We start from the raw sequence: 5,985 nt of genomic DNA, 5'->3' as shown, positions 1-5,985 counted from the left end.
TGTGTAATGTGCTTAACAGGCTAACCCGTTTAGCCACAGGCGCTGTTTGAAAATGAGAAAGTGCTGATGGTCAAAATCAATTTTCCCTGTGTCCAAATTACTCCCTGCCCGGCTTAGAATTTCACCTAAATGGCCAAACCTTAAAACACTGATACTAATTCTATCATATTAGAGCCTAGTCATATCATTGAAGTTATTGCTAATGCTATTTTGCTGTATTTATTGATGTTGGGAGATGACGTGAAGGTCGGGCAGCTCAGAGCTCTGTTAATGCCTCTATGTTTGTGATGTACATCACTTCCACTCATACATGCAACGCATAAAAAACCATTAGGTTAGAAACACTTTTAGGACTTTTCTTCAAGAATTTTAGGTTCAGTTTTTTGGTCCAAAAATGTCTCCAATCCTAAATAATGTTCTACAATTGTTTGCTCTCAGTGAGGCAAAATGGACAAATGCGACAGACAGACATTTTCTCTCTGTTTGATTGTTTTGATAAAAAGGCAGTCTAACTGAATAATCCTATATGGAAGTTTGTAAATCTTTGGTTTAGGAATAATCTCGCCCCCCCCAAAAAAATCAAAGAAATACCCCTAGAAAAACTCCATTAACACACAAATTTTGCATATCAATAACAATTCTTTTAAAGTAATAAAATGGAAAATCTTTAGCAGCTATGGTTTTACTAGCTTTTTAGTGCAAAGATCTCAGGTATGTATTGTAGGTTCTAGAAAGAAAAGCTACAAACACATAAACACACAATATTACTGTCAGCTTTAAATCTTAGTATCTTCTTGCTGAAAACTTTTTGACAAACATTAAATACGGCACCTAAAAGAGTTTTGACTTTAACTTTAGGACTTTTAAACAATGTTGTTTTACACTGTTTTCGAGCGACTGCTTCCAATGAAAAGTTATGTAAATGCACAGATATGTAAGTTTCAAACTTCCATGTTTAAAACTTTTCCCGTCATGAGTAGCTACAAACACTACATTTTTACAAACACTTTCAGGTTCTACTTATAAAATGTGGTGTGATGTTTCAAGAGTGAGTAGCTTTGTTGCTTCATTATGAACCTTCCACCACTGTGCTTAACAGTTGTTGTGATGGAAGTAGGCTGAAACAATGTGACCAATGTGGAAAACAGTGCTGATTTTTTTGTTTGTCCAAATATCTGTCCTTAAGTTAGAGTCGATCACAAGTTTATGATGTTTTAAGAAAAAAAATGCTACTAAGATTAGGTGCCCGGTTTTTAAGTTATTACTGTTTGGCCTGTTTTAATTCTGATATTGTAAGTAAAACCTTCACATCTTAAAGACTAACTGAGGCTTGAAGAGTCTGACACAGTCTACTTTGAGATAACTTTAAGATAACCACTGCTGTTTTATTTTATTTTGATAACAAAGCTCTGGACTGTTCTACACAGCAAACTGCAACAAGCTTAATTAGTTAAAAACAAAAAAGGGGTTGCATTAAATTTCCTGTTATGTAGTTTTTTTTCCTCACAACTTCTACATCCCTGGTCTTATTTCATTTTGATGAAACATAAAAATTGGGTAAAGCGTTCGGTAACGTCTTAAGTTCTACTTTCTCAGATACAAAGTAAACCTAATTTTTCAGTAGAAAATCACAGATAGAGCTGATCAGCTGCTGGCATCACCCAAAAGTTAGTAAAATCTGTAAAATATTCAATGCATAGCTGTAAAGAAATGTCCCAAAGTATCTTAGGAACTGGGGATTTTACTTTCTGGGCTCGACCCAACTTGAGTTCGCCCAAAACAACTCTGGTCAGGACTATAGATCTGTGGATTGGAGGTTTGGCTGCCTTGTGGCTGCGGCTCGCCCAGGTGGACGGGCCACATCATAAACAGCAGCTGTGTGTCAGGTCTGCTTCTGTTTCAACATCACCACAGTGGCCGCTCGCTGGAGCCGCACATAGATATTATATCCATGCAACTTCCTGCTGCATGACAGGCCTGTAAACACCAAGGCCACTGTCCAGGAAGTGAGATGCAGCTCTGCGGAGACTCTGAGCTGAGAAACAAGACTGTTAGAGTTTACTTTGAAACACTTCCAGGCCTACAATAAATGACTGGACTTCAGTCAACTCCTGTCCCACTTTTACTTTCTGGGCAAAGTTCCTAACACTTGAAATCTTTATATCTTCATAGACTTTGGTTAATCTGTTGGGAATCTTCAACTGCCCGGAGCCCAAATCAGCCTAACAACCTTTGTCAGCTCTTTAGGCGTGAAGAGGTATATTGTAACCATTTGGGCAGAAACGGGCAGGCTTTCCCGATATTGACTCAACACACAAAGGGAAGAAGGAGGAGAGGCGTGGAATAAAGTGACACTAATGGAACACTGATGACAAAACAAGGCGAGCACAGGGACCACTTTTTAGCGTTTTAATTCTTAATGTTGCCGCCTCGGGTTTCAGCTTGTCTTGGGTCGACGCAGCTGCTTGCGCCCGGACGGATCTGGCACGAGGATTAGGATTTCTTCTCGAGGAAATGGTCACGTGATTTACTGTTGCTGGAGAGGCGCTACAGGTGCCAGCACGCGAGGAGGGGGGGATAAAATGACCGAAAAGTCGTCTCTTTGGAACCGCACAGCGCTCCTCATCCCGCTCTGGAATCAGCTCTATCGTGACTGGATCTAGAGACCGGAGTGTCACCCAATACTTTGAAAACACACTTTGATGGCAATTAAATATTAATAGGGGGATTCATAGCATGAGAGCTATATCCACATTACATGGAGCATGCAAATTGCACCAATCAGCCAACTGAAATAGCATCTGGAAAGTGGCAAAAATAAGATTATGGTACTCCGAACCATCATTAATAAGGGCAAATGTAGCAACAAAAGGAGAAAATAATCTAAAACCTAAAGTATTACTAAAACAGTCATTGATTTGATCTAAAATAATTCTGGCACACGTCAGCTTTTAGTTATAAATGCAAAAACAAACACTATAAACTCAATCTAATTGGATAAACTGCTTCTTATTAGATTAAACTGCAAATCCTACAGTATGTATGGGTTTGAGATGGAGGGGTTATAAAGAAAAACATCTCCATCCTCATCTCTGCCCCAAACACAGTCATCTGCCTTTTCTCTTGGTTTCTCTAAAGCTCTTCAAAATCACATCCTGGTTTCCTCTCAATAGGAAAACATCCCTTTTTCCTCCTTGCATAGGTCTGTCAGCGATTCTGTGTGGGCCTGCTCAGCTCAGCCTGTGGCCAAAAATATCCCCCCACGGCTCCTCTGGCTGGGGCTGGCCGCACAGACCACAGACACACAGCCCTAAAAATACAGAGCAGCTTGGCCACAGCTCCCAACGTTCATTCATTAGCACTGAGCTAACTCAAGGACCAACGGCGGAGAAAGCAGAGCGAGATAGCTGCTGGTTTTAGGTGATGCAATATTTCTACAAAAACAGTATATGTGTGAAAACAATGCCAACTGTTACGGAGATGCTCACTCAGGACATGTGCCTGATTGTCGTCTGCAGACAAAAACAGCTCCTGGCCATGTCTGAACATTTTGCATATGGCGTGGGAGAAATTCATTAAGATCATAAAGCTGTTTCATCCGAGTGATTGATTGCTCTCTGGCTGGCTCTAAAAAGTATCCCATGCCATCACAAGTAGTTTATTTTATCTCCTCCATCTCGCGATGGGAGGGGAGAATTAGACAGCAGGTAAACTGAGAGTTTGTACTTGTTGCAGTACATTTGCACACCAGCCACACCTGTGGGTCTCATTCCAATTGTATGGTGGCCCTGAAGTGCAAATCACACCAAAAAGTCACTCAATGCAAAATCATATTAAAGATCACAATGACCTGTTCCGGTTTCTTCTCTTGTTTCATTTTTTTAAATTGGTTTTCTGGAAATTACTTTTGTTCTCCAAAAGTTTTCTTTTTTTTGACAAAAAACGGAAAAGGTAGGTACTATGAGACACATCGCTGATTGGATGAGGACGAGCGCCCATCAATTCATCTGGAAATTATTTGGCATCAACCAATAATGGTGATGTTCTGTATTAATCATAAAACTTTCATAAGTATGCAGATGGGGAAGATGCATTTGAAAAACTCAAACCTCATTATCCAATCAGTGATTTGTCTTGTACCTACCTTTTACAGTTTCTAATGTTGTTTCTTTTTATTTATTTTTATTTAATTTTGATTTCTGGAAATTACTTTTGCTTTCTGAAATGTTTTTTTTTTTTGGAATTGTGTTTTGGTTTCTGGAATTTTGTTTTGAATTCTGAAATGTCATCTTTAATATGTTTTTGCGTCAATTGGTTTGTTGGTGTGATTTGGACTTCAGGTCCACTGTACGACTGGTTGTGATAGCAGCTTGATGCCTGAGTGACTGCTTGTGAAACCAACCTTTGTCATGTCTGTTCTGTTCACATGCGTGTAAACTGTCTGCACTCTGAATTGAGGAGCTGGTGTGTGATTATGTTTTCAGTAGATTGTGGTTTTCATGGAAGCTACATACCTGTCTACCAGTGTGCCCACTGCAGAGATTGGGACTTGGACTTGAGACTCGGACTTTAGAATCACATGTTAGATTTGTTTTGAGTGGTTTATTCTAAGGTTGTGTACAATTATTCAACATATATCATGCGTAAACAAGACATATGATTTACCTAGCTGGAAAGGGAGTGGGAGGTAAAATATCTTATGACTCAAGTCTCGATTGAAGGATTCAAGGCTTGAGGTTTTAGACTTGTGGACAATGTTTGTCTGTTATTCATAATTTTGTAGCTTGAGAACATTGCTGTAAGGTCCAAAAATAAAAGCTCACTTGACAAAGCTTTGGCGCTGTGAATGCAGAAACAACTGGTGAATATTATTGTGTCCCCAAAACGTTGTTTATTAACTTTTGTGGGAGTAAAATATTGTTTTTAACTTTTTTTTAAGACTTGACTTAGATTTGTCACTTGAGACTTGAACTTTAATGCATAAATTTCAAGTTGACTTGGACTGGCAAAAAGGGCTTTGTGAGCATCTCTGGCATTCCAAAGGAGCTGCATGCTCCAGTTTGTGGAGCATGTGTGGAAGTCTGAGGGTGTGCAAGTGTAAACAGCTGGAAGGCTCGCTTGCGGTGCTGTGTACACAGAAGTGAAGGTATTCCGACTGAGGTTCTGAGGTGGGTGGGGGTGCAGACTGGGCCTGAATGAGGCATTTAGCGTTGACAGTTAAAAATACTCTGAGCTGGACCCGCTCTGCTGCTGCCTATAATGCTGATCCTTTGGAGACGGTCTATGTCAGTCTCCCCCCACCCCCACCCCTCCTTCTCATCATCCAATTTTCTTCAGGACTGATCTGGCTTGTGGCCCAGCACACTAAACCTGATGTAAGATAATGGTTAACCAGAAGAATGAGTGCATGAAGGCATGTGGGCTCTTTGCTGGGGTGGGCCTAATCATTGATATGTAAAAATCAAAAAGCTCTTGTATAATGCAGCAATGACAGCATCCCTGAAGGATACTAAAGGCACAGCACAGATTTGAAAAATGGAGATTAAAACTCCAGACTTCAGAATATTAAAGCACACATTTGTCTTTTTTAAACAAGACCTTTGTGTAAAACCATTTAAAAAAACATCAAAAGTTGAATAAATATTTCCTGCATGTTCACTTTTTTCTGCTCAACCACAGTCACACATTGTTTGGGATGGAGGGTTGGGGAGAGTGAATCTACGTGACTAAAAAATGAATTTATGTGTCAGAAAATATCAGAGAACTGAAACACATCTATGATGTGAAAAAGCAAAGGATCTGACATGGAAGCTGAAACTGCCAGCTTTGAAGGAAATAACAATCTGCAGAGATAATCATTGCTCTAGTTTAGGTGTTTACAAGACAAAGGATGGAAGCAGGAAAAAGTCAACCCCCCCCCGAAAAAAACAAAAACGAAACCCAAAGATCCTGGTTTCTAAAGCATCCTATTTTATACTTTATGTA

The sequence above is a fragment of the Oryzias latipes genome, chromosome 22 (assembly GCF_002234675.1).
Source record: "Oryzias latipes chromosome 22, ASM223467v1".
NCBI lineage: Eukaryota > Metazoa > Chordata > Actinopteri > Beloniformes > Adrianichthyidae > Oryzias > Oryzias latipes.
Note: the sequence above shows the minus strand (reverse complement) of the source record.